Here is a 17,878-nt window from a genome sequence, read left to right on the forward strand (position 1 = left end):
ATTAGTTTGCAGGCAGTTTCAAAGGAGAAGAAGTTGCAGTTTCCTCTCCCGGTGCCTCCAGTACAATTGTTACAGCACCACTTTGTAGCAAAAGTATGGGAATAGGAAGGCGGATGGACAGTGGATAATGCTGTGTCAAGACCTCATATCTCACAGACTAAGAACTATACACAAAGCTGGAGTTAATGCTGTGAAACCAATGCTTGCAAAATAATTTCAGCTCTGTACCCAGACTAGCAAACCCATCAGCACAGCCAGTGCAGGGCATTAGGACATAGTCCAGTACTGGGAGCAAATATTGGCCACTAGCAGCATCTTCAAACATTTCAATATGATTATCAAGTCAGCACCACAAAGACCCACTTGTTTAAAGAAATTTCATTTCTTTACAGTATAAGATTCTCTTAACTGACTAATTTCTCCTTTTTTTTATTTAATGAAAAGTTTTCCAGAAAACGTGGCTACTGACTCACTCACTGTTTTCCACAGAACTTGTGCATCAGGTTTTGTTTTCTTTCAATTACATGCCAAGCTTCCTTGCTGTTAAGAAAACCTGCATGTGATCTGACACTCTGGACTTGGAGATGGACATAAATGGGTCTGAGAGGAAGTCTATATTATATCTTGCAGTGCTTCAAAAGTGTAATTCGGACTGTTAAATTTTTCAGTGTAGCCTTTTCAAAGATATACAGGAATTACAGCCAAAAGTCATAACTGGATGCTGCATACTAAAAAAAAAAAAAAAGTAAAGTCTATAAAATGACCCCTGGACTGACCGTAATGACATATCTAGCCTACCCAAAACATCACCTTCTAACTTTACTTCATATTCTTTACCACATTCTTCATATGAGCTAGTCCTGGCAGGTATGTTCCACTTAATCCAAGCTGAATTTACCAGGTAACTGCTTTAATATTGTTCCTGTGACTACAATGCAAAATAATAGTATTCGTATGCATTTAATTCAATTGCCAACATGTCAAGAGATAGTGGAGGGCTTGAAGAGGAGGAGAAAGAAGCAGGGTGAATGCATCCATAACCAGCACCAAAGCAAGCTGTTTCCATCTTTCCAATGCCACAGCAGATAAAACAAATTGCAGTTATTTAATTTCTGCTTGGACAAAGAAGAACGGATTTCTTTAATTCCTATTTTCCATCTGAGAATCAACCACTTCAGAAGTAAATTCACCTTAAGGGGCAGAAGAAACCACAGCCTCTGCTTGGCTCTACGGGAGAAGCGACATGGGTTTTCCATCACGCATCTGATTCCTTTCTGCAGTGAGATACAGCCAAAGCTCTCATTCATCTCCCTAAATCATATTTGTGTTGGATAATTTCTAACAACGCTATTTCCATTCCTATTCTCTACTACATTAGTGTAAGACAAGCATGAAAAATTATTTGTCTGTCTTTCATCCTGTCTCCTTCTCCACATTATATTTTACCTTCACTAGACATGTATCTGATTTGGAAATCCCAGCTGAAGACACTGAAGCTCACACTGGCTGGAAGTTGTAACTCTGATGCTGACTTAAAATATGAAGCCCTGGTCCAGAAAACTGCTGACTTTTAACAAGTTTAAAACCTGTCATAATGTTCTGATCTAAACCTGCTGCTGCTTACATTATTTAATGACAAATGAACACTATGCTGAATGAGAATGTGTGCATCACCTAAAAATAGACTAGGTTTGATATTCAAAATTGACCTTCTAGCTCTATTTCTATACACAATCAAAGGAAACTGTGAATCCCAAATAATATCAACTTTTAAGAGACTCTGATATGAATTCAGATTGAATCCAAGTGTATCAGAAAGAAAGAAATACATCTAAAGCAGCAAACTACACTCTTTTTTCGATCTTGGTTGCTTCTCTGAGCTTGCTTTAATTTTGATCTCTATCTTCACATTTCACGTTGATTTTCATGTTCAAACAAAGGCATAATCCTACCAAGTTCCTCTGTAGTTGATGTTAAAACAGAAACCTTATAAATAATTGAATTTTTTTGGTTCAGTAGCCAACAGAAAAAAAAAGTTAGGGGTTATTGGTTTGGATCCGTCCCAAACCGAAATGTTTCCACATACTCAGCCAATTAAGACAGATCATTTGAGATTAAACAAAACATTTCATTCAAGCAGAAACAAATCAGACATACTTAATAATGCCAGCAAGTCAGAGTCAAAAAGCAATCAAGAAAAAAACCCAAAACACTTCATGTCCCTGACCCTGTGTACCAAAGGTGGTGATCCTGTTGCTCTTGGATCGCAGATGACTTGCAGGCGCTCCAAGGACCACTCCTGTGCCAGGCCTGGGTACGTGAGGGACCAGGGCTGGCTTTTGCAGGAACGTGCTGGCTGCGTCCTCTGAACCCTTCTCTAGGAGAAGAAAGGAGCCAGCTGTGGCCAACACTGCTTGCCTGGATCAGTGACATGTTCAGCCTCAGGGAACTGTTGTCAGCTCCTGCCTGTGAACTTCTTTCAGAGTTTCCTCTCAGGTTTTGAGTTACAGTGTTTTGCTCCTTGACTACGTGAAATAAGAAACATCCCTCACGACAAGTTTCACCTTTTTCTGTTGGAAAATCATCCAAAATATGCGTTACTTGAGCATTAATACTGTCCTGTTCACTCCAAGACGAAATTTCACTCTAGGTCTTCATCCCACAAGTAGACCAGAGCGGTAGACGAGGACATCGTAAGGTCAAAACCTGTCCAGCAGACTTCAGTTTTATGAATGGCATCCAAATCTCTGTTAATCAAATTCAGATATCAAATATTTTTCAGAACTATTACAATAGTTTCCTGGGACATACTTTTCTTCATCTTGTATTGTCTGAAATAGTACATTTTGAGAAGTAAATTGTTCACTAAGAAAACCAAAGTTAGTCAAAGCTATTAAAAAAAAAATCACGCACATCTTAATTCTGCTGGGGTTTAACGTAAACTAATGTGATTGTCCAGGTTTTCTCAAATGTTTTTCAGAAGATATTTAAATTTCTAAGTAATTTCATGCCTTTGCTTTTTTTGAAAAAAATTTTGATGATCGTGTTGAAACTCCTCCTGAAAAAATAATATACTGAAGTATAACTATGATACTGATCCTCTTTTTTTCTCTTCCTATACAACCTTTTCTTGAGAAGAAAAGCCTTGAATTTTAACATATAAATTAATGACCACATAGACAAAATTAAACACTATTAGTAAGACTGGTAATGGAACCACCATCCACATGAAGTGTACATGTGTGAGCCACCAAAAAAAGAAAAGGGTTGCTACATCTGTTTTCTCAGTACAATAAAAGACACCATTCTTTATTGGTCACTCCTTTTGGAAGCACTTCCAATGGCCAAGTTTTGACAAACTGTTGAATTTAATAAAAACAGGGGAAATTGCATTTTCAAAGTTCGCTGAAAGGCAGATGTTTAACTCACCACAAACATCAACATTTTGTTTATTTAACAAAGAGCTTGAGGAGTTCATGTGGCTCTTCTGGAGTCACGTTGTACACTTCTTTCTGAGACTACTCCCGCTGATGACAAACTCTCCTGGCTTGTAAATTTGGCTTGATGCTAACTGCACTGCACTAACTGAGAGGAGGACTGTGAGGCTGCAGGCCTGTGAATAAAACAAGGTATGCCTTTCACATCTGCAGACAGCAGTTGCCCTAAAAAATAACAGCAGGGAGATGAAGGAAAGAACTAGAACTTCTGCAGGAGGTTAAGCCTTCTTTTGTTGGTACAAAGAATAAATTCATTTTTCCCCTTCTGAAATAAAATTCAGTAGCAATTCAGAGTTATATAATTACAATTATCCAATATCAGGGTAAGTCAAAAGGCACAAAAAAAGGTGACAGTTGTAAAAAACGCAGGCAAATTTTCCATCACGTTTCACCTATCGGAGTCTTTGTGACCCTTTTCTTCTGTAGCTTTTCTCTTAAAACCGTATGTAGGGAAAAGCAAGTCCTACTCACCCTGCTTCCTTGGACAAACTGCTTCTCTTCTGAAGCCAGAAGTATATGAATCACACATTGTACTTGTTTCTTTTATTTATTCCCCATGTCTATCTTCAGCCTGGAACTTTGAGCTACCAAAAATAAATACTAAGTCACAGGAAAATGCTAGGGGGATTTTCATCATTTAAAATAAATAAATAAATGGTCCCTGATCAGGACAGCCTTCAACTACCCAAAGTGTTTCTGCAGTGGTGTACCACACTTGTTGAGTATCAGGCATTAGTCCTGCTGAAATATAGGAAAAACATTAGCAAGGTGATAATGCCACTTCACAACTGTGGAGATCAGTTACCAGGTTGATGTTACTAATTCATATTCACCTTACAAAGGATCTGAGAGTAAAGCAGACTAAGAACAGGCTTTCAGCTACAGCAGCAAGTGAATGCATGCTGGAGCAGTACAAGCTTTTGGTTTTGCTTTGGAAATGTTGCCTAAGAGTTGTTGAGCAATCTCCTGTAATGAAATTTGTGATTATGAGAAACCTTTTCCTAAGGGATTTTCTATGTTTTGGAAGATGTTATGTGCTTTGATTTGTGAGGTGTTTGAACTTGAAAATGCTTGGGGGTGGGAGTAAAGGCTTTTTTGTTTGAGTGCTTGGTTATTTTGATTTTGTTGTTTAGGAATTTTTCTGCACTGTAAGCCCAACAAAAAGTTATTTCCCGAATTTTTTTTTCCCCCAAAGAGAGGCAGCTTCTGTTTTGTTACGGCCGCCTCGACTGCGCTGATAATCCAAAACCCAGCATAAGGTGCGTATTTGTACATTGCACAATTTCAGGCACTTTTGGCATACCACCAGACTGCAGCTGATTTGGAAACAAGAAGTCACTAGGAACCTTTTCCCTGACCTCACAGGGCTTTGGGAAGGCCTGCAAAGATAATTTCATTAATCTAGTAATTTCCTTTGTGAACATCACCAGGGAAGTTGAAGCACACAGGTATTAAGATCACGTACTAGAAATAATGGCAGGTTCACTGTTAAAGGGTAAGGAAACATGCCTCAGTCAGTCTTGCTGGTTCCCTCTCCAGTTCCTCATGTTTTGGGAAGCTAATTCTTTTTTGGGGGGGTCTAGTTGGGTCTTTTGGTCACTATAGGGCGAAGTCCCATCTGGGAATTGTCCAGCATGAAAGTGTTTAAATGAACGCACTTCGACTTGGTCTGACAAGTGCCTCCTCTCAATGTGGTTTATTCTCTGCTTGCCGCATCCTAGAGGCAGTGTCCAATTAATAGCAATTTAGTGAAAGTAAGTTTGTGATTATGTTTACACAAAAACTGCGAAGCATTTTTTACCTCTCAAATTGTTTTAATCAACTCCTTTCCAATAGGAAATAGCATCCGTAGCATTCTTCCTTTCCAATAACACAGTAGAGCTCATAAAACAGTAAATAAACTCAGTCTCTTGTCTACTTGGTAGAAAAAAAATTGGACTGCTGCCATCTTTTTGTTACACTCTACAATAATTGCCATCAATTAGAGGTTGTTTTCTAAACCAAACACAGGAATAAAGTATTCTCAAGACGTTTATGAGTTTGTTGTAATAAAGGGAATTCTCTAAATAAATACAAATCTAGGAACATTTTCTCTGTAGTCACTAAAGTTTCAGAAACAACTTTAGTGTATTTGTACAAGGTTCTATAGGAAGTCCTGCTTGAGGCAACAGAATTTCAGGACACTTGAGAACAAACAGTAGATTTTAGATTTTTTTTTTTTAGTTAGACTCACCACTAGATAACTTGTGATCCTTGTTTTTGCATTTCATTCTTCACTTTGTAAAACTATTTTATAGTTCACCACTTCTGTGAATATACAGCTGTATTTTCTGAAGTCTTTACCAATCTGTCCTTATGATGTTTGGGACTCAATATGCCCTCACAGACCTGAATTATCAGAAGCCTTGAATGCTGACCTTTCTGATCCATCCAAGTTAAATGGCAACACGTGGGCAGAGTTAGAGACTACAGAGAGTAAGCACATTGGTTTTGCCTTTACGTCAGCTGAGGAGTAATGACTAAAACTGCAAGCTTCTATCACTGGTCCAGCTTTCTCGGACTGTAAATACATCCACAGCTGTTTCATTTAGGAGACTAGAACACAATCGATGCAAGGAATACAGCTTACAAACAATTTAGCAGCTGAATGAGTATAGCTCGCAAATTATCATGCCAGCTGGAGTGTTTCAGAAAGCGTTCAGGAAGATGTACACAAAACTACTTCTCTTAATTTCAGTGAGAAATCAAGATGAGAGCCTTCTACTTCTTGGCAGTCCTTTGATAAACAGCAGAAGAGATAAAAAAAGAAATTATTGCAACAAAGCTGTGGTTTCTTGAGATTCTGTGATAATTCCTCTAGTCCACACTATCTGCATCTGGAATTTCACAATATAGGGATAGAACATGTCTTTTCATGCTCAAGGTGGAGAATATTTTCCACTTAGCCTTTAGCACTATATAGTCCACCATGCACCCAGCAGGTAGCTCTGATTCACCCAGAAAGATATGTGTATGTGGTACCTATATCCTAGTTAGCCAGCTAAGACGGTATTGACCCCAGTTAAATGTAGGCACATGTGGCCACCTAATATATCTTCTGCACCCAAAATCAGCAGGAGGACAAGTAAGTTAACATCATTCAGTGCATAAAACCATTTATATCATTACGGGACAGTTCAAAAGAACTGGTCAATGCCAAAAGCATTTCAAAGCTACCTTTTTAGTGTGCCTGGAATATGATGGAATTAGTTTTATTACTGCTATTAAATAGATGTGTTGAGTTAGTGCCCAAACATACTAATCTAATCAGTAGTGGAGATGCTTGTGTTTGGTAGTGCATAAACACAGGTTACCTATATCCTGCCAGGCTTACAGTCCATTTGATCAGAACATTTTTATCTCATTCATGAAGCTATAAAATGCAGTATTTTAACTAAACCCTCATGTCACTGATGGGGAACCTGTGGCACACAGGTCAGAAATGACAAACAGTGCTACAGTCAATGGTACGCAAGCACAAATAAAATGGCCATAGCTGTGGAACAGCCTCTGGATGCCAAAAGGAGCAAAGGTTCAGAAAGTGACCTAGAGGAATTAGGGTAAGAGGCAGGGGAATATTTTGCGCAGACATAAAAAGTCTTTTCCGTCACCGATTAATTCTCTTCCATCTATCTGGAAGCTTTCCCAAAACTGACATTTAATTTCAAGGCTCAGAAAGTATGTTTCTTTCTAGGTAATTACTTTCTCTAGTAATAAATTTAATAGTAATAAAACTAAATACAGCAAAAGATCTTTAAATATCCCAAAAAGTTAGTAGGAAGCAGGCTTTCATATATGGCTCTAGATACAAAGCACTGCCCTATCCCAACCTGTGTGGAGATACAGAACTCACTCAAAGATAGATGTTGCACAGAAAATGCCAGCATGTCTTTAGGAAAACACAGATTAAAAATATTTGCAATATATATTACAGTCCTATAATATGTTAGTTGTATTTATTTCAGTGTATACAAACTCATGTATTTAAAATATATAATCTACCTGACCCATTTGATGGCTACACCAAGGATACATACAACATGCCCCAGCCAGGCCAAGGTAGTTGTTGATGACAAGCAAACAGGTGAGAACTTCAGCTCCAGATGTCCATGACCAGTAGTGACACCAGCTGTTAGAAAATAACATCTTTATCCTTTTGAACTGGGCAAAATATGTTGTATAACAATCAAGGACATGAAATAAAGATATGTGCAGTGGAGTTTTCAGTGTCACTTCTCATGGCATAGCTGTGCTTTATATAGTTGAAAAGAGTTCTACCAGTGAAAGAACAGAAGTTTGATACAGCAGCTTGTGACTCTACAAAGGAATAAATAGTCGGTGCTCACTGTCAAGCTGCAATAAGTTATTACAGCGCACCACATTCAAAAGAGCAGAAAGCAGACTTGCTATTAATTTCAAACTTAAAGAAGTACAAGTTGAATTTCTCTCAGTAAGGAATGAATGCTTTAATGATTTTCCTCTTTAATTTCAAGGGTCTGGGAAAGACTTCTATGAATTTTCTTAGAAAAGAGAAGAGGCCTTTTGATACCAAAGCAGCCCTTAATTTAAAGTATTATTTACAGTATTACTCAGCCAGCACTGCAGATTACATTTGCTTTGATATAAAGAGCGTGTGTGAACTTGCCAGATTGTATTGTGGATTTCCTCGTAGTGCACACCCGCAAGGCTCACGCTGACCACAGCTGATGCAATGGACTATGCCTTCATCGTGGAAATGAGCTTGATGTATGTTGAATGCTAGAAATTAGACAGTTCATAGTACAATTTACACTACTTCAGACTGTTCAAGTGTTGCCTACAACATCTCTTCTCCATAGGTCTATAATCAGTCACTGGGACGACAAAACAAAATGGCTTTGTGGCACATCTCTGAACATGGCAGGCTTAACCACTTTGTTTCAAGTAACCACAGCTGATGTTGATGAAGTGGCATTACTGCTGTGGAAAAGCCACCCGGATGCACAGCTGCAGGAAATGCTGAACACGGCTTAGGATAAAATGGGGAAAACAAAAGAGCCATTTGCAGCTCTCAAGTCTTTAATGCGGTCTATAGCCTGATTTGAAGTAGTGGCCCCATTCCTTTCCCTTACACACAGACTCCAGACTGAGATGAGGAAAAACATGGTTTAGGGCAAATTAGTTTTGTTATTATCGTGTTACTTACCTGTTACCCCAGCTGAGAGGACCTGTCAACTTTCCAGACATCAGTGGTATAAAAGGACTGACTGGGGCTCCCAGGCACATCTCAGGATTTTATAAAACAAACAAACAAAAGCAAAGAAAAACATACAAATACACAACATTATCCTTCTCAATACCTCCCATATTCATATCAGCTTGACCAAAAATAAATATCTAGACACACATGCACTGCTGCAAGTAGACAGTTCTTTTTGGTCTACTGCTACTCATGGTTTTCCTGACAGTGATCTAATATAACCTGCTTAGCTGTCACATAAGCACTAGTTCAGCTCCTTCCCCAGCTACTTTCCTCCTTCTATATCTAGAACTCACAGATGCCCTTGAAGATTTTGGCTCATTTGCCTGCATTTATAACAGAGAAAATACAAGTGTGCATCGGTTATATGTATTTCACATGAGAATTTTTCTTGCAAAGGGCATTTGAACCTGTAAAGTTTGAGTTCCTGGTAGATAAAGGAAGTTCAAAGTAAGAGCAAAGATTGACTCTCTGTAGATTGGGATACTGGAGAAGGTTTCTTTCAGTTTTGCTCTTTCCCACTGACCTCAGACAAAAAAGAAGCAGCTTCAGAATCTAACCCAACCTGCAACAGTGTATAGCTGGAGAGCAAAACTGCTCATGTTGGTTGGTGGCCAAGAATAAAAAGGAAAATGGAAATTACTCCACCTATGTACCTCAGAGTATTTAGTTTTTGTGGAAACCTTCTCCTGTATAAGACACTTTCTTCTGCTGATTTACTGAGAGTAAACCACAAGAATCAGCGAAGTGGTTTGTGCCATGCTATGAAATCACAGTGATATCATAGAATCATAGAATTGTTTAGGTTGGAAAAGACCTTTAAGATCATCAAGTCCAACCTTTAACCTAACCCTGCTAAGTCCACCACTAAACCATGTCCCTAAGCACCTCATCCACATGTCTTTTAAATGCCTCCAGGGATGGTGACTCAACCACCTCCCTGGGCAGCCTACAATAGTCTAGGAACAAAAAATTGTCTAGGAACAAAAAGCATTATACAAACTTCAGAACTCTTTCTGACCACAAGTGAAAATCCACATTTCTTCCTGGTGACAGCAGTGTTATGCATCTGTACTTACAGAAATGTGTAAGAACAACTGACAAATTTGGCTGGCATTGAAGCAAACACCTCCAAATACAGGGGGTGGGAAGGAAGAGAGGGGAGGAACATCAAAACATCTTTAACTGTTGAAAGTACCAAAAAAACTCAGTTCTACATCCACCTGAAATATATGTCTGGTCTCAGTTAATAGGAAAATGACAGGAAATGGAGCTTGGGAGGACCACAAGCAGTTGTCCAGACCTTCACCCTGTGCACCAGCTCCATGGTGACTCGGAGTGGTGTGTCTCTTCTAGCAACAGTTTCCTAGCACACCCTGGAACAGAGAGCTGCCTCCCAGAAATATCCCAGTTACAACCTAATTAGTTCTGAGTTTGCTAATTCTAAGATATTTTTGACTGAATTATTGAGCTAGCTATAAAGAGCAGAAATGTAGCCATGAGCTGAATTATACCTACCTCCACCAAACAATTCTCTTTTCTTCAATCTTCCATCTTTTAAAAGATGAGGGCCTGCCAACCTCTGGAAACCAGTTGTGTCAGAAAAAATAGGAATGAAACCCCAAGAGTGCTGGTGAGCACAGTATGCAGCCCTTTCACAGTCATGGTTGTTTCTTGCATCAATTCGAGTGAACGAGAGGGGTTTTTAACATAATCCTGTAAGGAAACTATACTGACAAATTCAAAATATCACAGAGAATGCCACTGTCTATAAAGGATGCCGTTAATATAGCACTACGAGAGTAAAGGAAAAGAAAGAAAATGAAGACATAAAGCCGCAAAACAAACGACATGGGAATATGGAAGAACACTACTGCCAGAGGATGAAGCATTTGTATTAGATCATGTTTGTTCCCACTTGCTCCTGAGCAAAGCAAGGTCTTCTGTGCTCTTTTCCAGCGGTGCCTGCAGAACTGCAATGCATCTGCCAGAGCTGGGCTCCTTGGAGCTGTTCAGCATTTTGGGTGAGAACACAATGCAGCAGAAGGCAAAGGGGGGATCACAGGAGCTGACCAAGCATCCTGCACTACAGCAATTCAAGGCCTCTGAGCAATCCCAGGCTGAGCCTTCATCTAACTCAGACCAAGGGCTGCAGCAGCATCTGGAGCAGAATACAGACAGTCAGAAACACCATGATTTTATCATTATAGCAAAGGGTTACCCCACATCTTCCAAAAGCACATTTGGGGCTACTGCTGCCTTGCGCGTGCTCTCTCTCAGCACTGTGTAGCAAAACTTACTGGTAATGCACCGAGAAAGGAAACTGCTCTGAAGACAGAGCATTGCACAACAACATTCCACTTCTGTGGTACTGATCAGGTGCCAATTATGTATCATTAAGTATTGTGTTTGGATAGTAAATCGGGCAGACTCAGCTAAAATAACACAGCTTGTTTTACTAAGTCTTTATGTAAATAAAACTATTGTACTGTTCCTATTCCATACTTATTCTTCTCCCTATGGGCCAGATTCTGCCTTTCCTCCTCTCAGTAGAAACCAATTTCATAAGTTTTTCATTAGTTTCACAATGTAAATTTCACAACATACAATAGTCACAAATTTGACCTTTCTCCAGCCATTTTCTGCAAAACGTCTCTCATTCTCTGTGAGATACAACCATTTCTTCATCGCTTTCCCTGAGGGCAGAATAAAAAAGACACAGATCATATGTCATTTACTTCCGGATATACAAAATGTTTCCCCAACTCCTAAATGCAATGCCATGACACATCAAGGATCCAGCAGTAGTGATGCTGTTGTGGTCTATCAAAGTGCAAATGGAGTCCAAAGTCAGTGCAAGCTGTAGGTACATGATACACCAAACAACTCTGTAACTGAACAATTAGACATCAATGGAAAATGAAATCCAAATAAATGTAAATTAGGAACTCACTCACTAGTAACTATTACCAAACCAAGAAGGTTTTCATAGATTCCCAAAAAATCAACAAGCATGGATATCTAATGTCTGTACTAATCACTCCGAATCTTGACTGAAAAATGAGCATAGCAGGCTTTTTGGAGGAGCTGCCTTTATTTACACAGGTCAGTAGGTTGAATCAGCCAACCAGCAGAGAACATACCTTTTGACCAGGAGACTTGCCTGTGCAGATTTCAGTGAGTACTGCCAACAGCCAGTTAAGAAAGTGTGCATTATCTTGCAGAATTACAAAAGTCTTCAAGGAACATAGTGTAAAGAAATCTAATACCAATTGACTGCAAACACCATAATTCAAATCACATAGTTTGCCCACCCAATAACCGTGAAGAACTTGCAAGTACAAATATTTCAAAAATAGGTGTTGAAGAGACATAGGAGAAATAAATAAACATTGGAGAAACTGTTTGCATTTGTCTTACAGCATACAGAGCGTTACTGAACACGTACCTACCTAGTGCCTTTGATAACTGTTCATTTGTGCACACTGTTGTGGCAACAGATAATTAGCTTCTCACTGTATGGGCACTGCTTTCCAAAGTGAAAGTTTGCTTTAAGGAGTTTGATGATGGAAATGCAGGAGACTGATCACAAAACAGACAGCAAAATCCATCAGCACAACCATAAACTCAAAATTGCGAACCAAGTGACCACTCTAAGAAACGAATGGGACTTGACAAAAGTGGTATTTATAGCTGTGATGTAAAGTTAGACCTCAGGCAGACTCTACTTTATATCAAGAATCATCTGTCCTATTTGTCCACGGACAAAAATTGGAACATAAGCATTGCATTAGGCTCACTCAATCTACTTGTAAATCTCATGATATATGAAAAACTGAAACAATCACATTTAGTCAAAGTACTTGCCATTTGAGAGGTATATTGGGGTATCTCCAATACACCCTTGGACGTACACTTCAAGCAGAAATGTGGGTATACATCCTGCATAAATATCATCAGTGAACAGTAGTGGAATCCCTCAAAAAACAGCCAATAACCAAAGTTGGTCAGACTCTTTGGAGATGCATGCAGAAAAGGAAGAGAAGAAGAAAATAAATGTCCATATGCTTTAAAATACCCATTTCCAGATCATCATGCATCAGTTCAGATTGACCGTTACCCAGAGGAAAGGGAAAGTTGCTTTAACACCTATTCCCTTCTGCATGTCTCTGTCTCAAACACTTCCCCCTTTCCTGACCACCAGATCTCCAGTTACTTCACTTTCAAGGTCCTCCATGTAATTAATGTTCAATTCTTTTTCCATACAATTATTTTTTCACTTGTATTCACCCCTTACCAGCCTTTGATTTATTTTTTCCATGCTCCTCCTGTGTTTTGTCTTGTATTACAAAAAAATGTTACACTATGCCACTTGTAAGACAGTAAACACCTCATCCAAATGCAACTTGAAAATGAATAAAAAACTTTCAGCACATTTTAGAATTAACCTTTTTGGACAAAACAATCTTTCCTGAGAATGCTTTGCATTACGAGTCAGGTCTTTAGGTCTCAAAGACCTTAAATGTGTGACTGTCTTCAAGTCAAAATTATATCAAGCTAGGATCTTGCATCATACTCAGGTGCCCTTTGCTATATTTTTTGTATAGACAGCAATACTGATGCAGGAAGTGTAATGATTCTCAATTTCATTCATGCTATGTCAGGTAAACAGACTGTCTTCTGGACAGCTGCTTACAGTCTTAGAGCAGTTACAACAGTTCATAATAAGCAATAATTAATGTATTTCAAAGTGTTCTTAGTGACATTTGGCAGTTAGGAAATGTTTCCAGGTCATTTCAGGGATTTCAGATAGACCCCATTTAATTCTGTGTTGCTGCTAGAGACTTCAGCATATCCCATACTCAGATGTAGTATTTCTAGCAGAGATGATGAAAAAATTCCATTTTAAAATATGGTATTTCTGCATTTTGGATATTCTTGGTAATATGAACCACATTAAAGTAGAACATATGTTTTATACAGAATTTGATTGACATGCTTGTCTCAGGAAGAATAAATACTCATACTTCTTTTGAAATCTTTTCATGGACAATGAAGAAGATGGTTGTTCCAAACTGCAGGATGAAAAATGAGAAAAAATGATGAAATAAAATAACAGAAATGTCAAATTTATATGTGTCTAAAAAGAAGCCAAAAGAAACTTTTAGCAGCCATTTATGGATACTGGATGTAAGTGATAAAGATGGAAAAGCATAGGATACGTTGGTAGATGCTAGAGAATAATTTTTTCCCCTGTAAATACTCACCTGTATGCAACTGGAATTACACTCATTTCCTGACACAGCATCCTGAGCATCATCCTGAGTATATATAGCAAATAGCTTCTAGCTAAAGTTTAATCAAAAGCATGCTACATATTACCAAGGCTTAAACATCTGGAAATATCTGCTGTCTCCTGTATGCTATATCACAAGTTTTATTCCAGGAGCCTACAGAACACTGGGGAAGTCACCTGAGAGCAGAGCCAACATTTGCTGCAGGCAGCTACAGTATTTCTATGGAGCTTAGTGGGCACCACATCTGCTTGCAAAGAAGCCAGCTCCTGCTGGCTACATTGCTCAGAAACCTGGTAGCCGAGACTTTCCAGAGATGGGAGCGGGGGTGAAGAAATAATGTTAGTAGCTTTATCTGTAAGTTGGAGCTAACAGTATACACTGAGACCCCCTATGAAGGATCTTGTGAAGACACATAGGCTGATGGTGGTAAAACAGTTGAACTAGAAGGCAGTAAAAAAGTGCAGGGCATTACTATATTGCCCAACTTCCAGAGAGTTTTACCGAGCTTCTGCAGAGGTTAAAAACTCTTATCGTAGACCTAGGCAAAGAACCCCATTAGTGTTTGGAAAGACTATCCGTCCTCTAAATATGTTTTCATTTTGTTTGACAAATGTAATCCTCCTGCACTGTTTTGTTGTAATGCACAAATGAAACTTGTGAAGCAGAGGAGGTTCTTTTCATTAGGAAACATGGAAAAAATTTCAGCTGAAAAAAATAGTCATTCAGACAGCATAGTCAAAACTCGTATTCAAAGGACAAATAAAACCAAGAAACAGAAAAAGTTAAAATGGAGTTAAAACCTAGCAGGAAAATTCAGCATCTCTACCTTTAGGACATGTATTAAATATATAGGATATTCAAATGAATTTTTTTAATGGCTTATACTAACTGTATGTGGGGAATTTTAGGTTTGGGGTTTTTTATAGAATGGAAGCATTTGTAAACAAAATCCCAGACTCAGCAAAAACATCCATCTGGATCCCATGCTGCACAAAGCTGAAGATGGCTGTTCATGGTTCGACGGGTTTGCGCAGGAGAGAAGACAGTGCCAGACAGCAATTGTATTCCTGGATTGGCCTTCTCAGATTAGACATTTGCTTCTAATAACAATTGTCAAGCTGTAAAAAAAGGAGAAAAATCAGAGCTTTTCAACAATGCAGTACGTCCATATAAAATTTTCTTTTACTTATAGAACCTTGCCCTCAAATCCTCCCAGGCAAGGAGAAGGAACCAGGACACCTGGAGTTTCTAGCTGCCTCTCAGAATAACCAGTTGTGTAATTTTTTTACAATGCAAGTAATTTTTTTAATTTGTGCCTCTGCTCCCCAAGTTGTAACATTCTCACATAACATTTGTGACAGATCTGATGAGTTTCGTTAGCTGTCTGTTCTCATGTGCTGGAAAGTTTAGAGCTAGACTTGAACAAAGAAAAGGCGCAAAAGCAACAAGTTCTATCCATACCCAGCAAGAACAGGATGCAGCAGTAAATGGAGCTCTCTCATAGCCCTGGAGAAGTACAGACCAATTAAAAGGAAATTATAACTTCAAACTGAGCTACAATTTTTCTTTGCACGTCTCTTGCAATGAAAAGAACGAGTGTAGCTTGGGACCTTGCCATTCTGTCACTCTCTAGGAAGGAAAAAAAAAACCAGGCAAAATTATGTAAAGGACTGAGAAAGAGCATAGTGATATTTCTTCAGAAAGGCACTTGTAGCAGAGGAGAAGCCAGACTGCAGTTCATTTGCTTTGCCTTGTGCTGCTCACTTCCATGGCTTGTAACAGTAGAAGAATTAATTCCACGAGGCACACGTCCTAGTACATGCAACTTCTCACAATATCCTCACTGCAGCCACCTGAGGAATAAGTAACAACTTACTTGAATATGGAACAATTGTAGATTAACATATAGTAGCCAAGCACAGCAGTAAGACACTAATAACTATCTGTTTCCCTGTCCCAGTTACTGAATTCCTGAGGGCAAGCAAAATAGCTTACAGCTGATGGAGGTCTGAAGGCTGCATATGAATCATTCCCTGTCTCTTGAGCATCCTGAGTCATCTTCATTGTGAACAAAACAATGTTACTTATTTATTGCCCATCACTGTAGCATCTGGGTGACATGGGGAGTTTAAAATCAATATGCTGGCAGGCAGAGCAGTACAGCACAGGCTCTAGACTATGTCAGATGGTTGTTAGATGTCATTGTTGTTAGCACCAGCTTTTTTGGCTTTGCTTTGTCTTTTCCTTCTGCTGCTGTCACTCTGGCAGTTGCAGTAAGTTGCTGACTTTGTCCTTGCTTTCCCATTGTTTGAAATTCTGGATGAAGTCAGTGACTATGCAGAGCTGAGAGCTCAGGCTTGCAGATAACCAGAAAGCAAGAGCTGGGGAAAATGGTATGGGATTTGTTGGTAAGATAGCTCCAAATGCTGTCATGTTATCAGCTACCATTTTTATATCATCAAAGCCAGTTTCTAGTTTCTTTCATTTCTAGGTGTATCATTCACATTTATGTTAACGGAAACTGAGTTTTCAGACAGTGATTTCCAATGCACTTACCTTTCACCAAATAATCCCATTATGCATTTAGTCGTTCACATGATTATGTGAGTAGTTAGAGAGCTGCTTTTTCTCTAAACAAATCCTTCTGCATTTCCTTTGGCAATGCTTCTCTCTTACATAAACAAAGAAAACCATGTAGAGAACATTTCACTTGCTAAAAAAAGGCAACACACCATACCAAGAATGGATTTCAGGACTTTTTCCCAATTTCACATCTTATTAATTCTTATTTGTTGGATTTAAGCTTCTCAGCCTTCAGATTTCAAGTCAGTTGAGATATATACTTCAAGGTAGAGATGTCTTTAAAAAACATGCTAACTATCTGAAAAAAACAGGCAGCAAAGAACAATAAGACAGTAACCTTTACAACATTTCTAATAGTTCTTGCTTCTAGCAAGTCTGAAACTTAACAATCTCACCAACTTTCAGTAGCTCACATACTTGGGGTATCTGAATTTTGGAGTGCTCTGCATGAATATGATTTGTTTCCAGAACTGCTCAATCCTGCTGAATTTAATGGAAATCCATAAGTATTGCATTCAAACATGTCAACAGATATCCCAGTTAATCACACATACACACATTTAAACACTCAATACACTCTAGACTGGAGGATATTCAAAAAATTTGGACGTAAAGTCATCCAGTCCTCAGAAGAGACACTGACAACCCACAAATATGAGGCCATTGGAAATGCTGTATATGCAAGTAATGATTCCCCACATAGAAAGTGCAAGAAATCTTGCTGACTATTCTCTGTGATTTTTAAGCCTGGAAATCAAGCAGTATTTAAAACCATTGAGCAAAACCAAAATTTCAACAACAAAAGGAAGAATCCTGTGAGATTCACAACAGGAATTTTTTGCATTTTTTTTCCTTTAATTCTTTTCTCCTTACCTCCTTGCTTTAAACAGTATGGCTCCTGTTCTCATATGATTTATTACAAAAACCTAAGAGCCAAAGGGTTATTCTGGTTATCTTGGTTAAGAGCTTTAAAAGGGCACCCAGAAGAATCACAGCTGGAGGATCCCCAAAATTCCTGTGGAGAAATGGCAGCAATTTGGAAAGGGACTGCATTGGCAGATAGCTCCATTAAATCTCTAATTTCTGTTCCTCCATGAATACGTCATTGTTTAACTTCTCCCACAGAGGGGAGTACAGGGCACTACTTGTAGGATTCATTTGTTTTAACAATGGCTTCTGTCTGCATTTAGTTACATTAGCATACAAAATGTAGTATCACCTGA

The sequence above is a fragment of the Gavia stellata genome, chromosome 10 (genome assembly GCF_030936135.1).
Source record: "Gavia stellata isolate bGavSte3 chromosome 10, bGavSte3.hap2, whole genome shotgun sequence".
Classification (NCBI taxonomy): domain Eukaryota; kingdom Metazoa; phylum Chordata; class Aves; order Gaviiformes; family Gaviidae; genus Gavia; species Gavia stellata.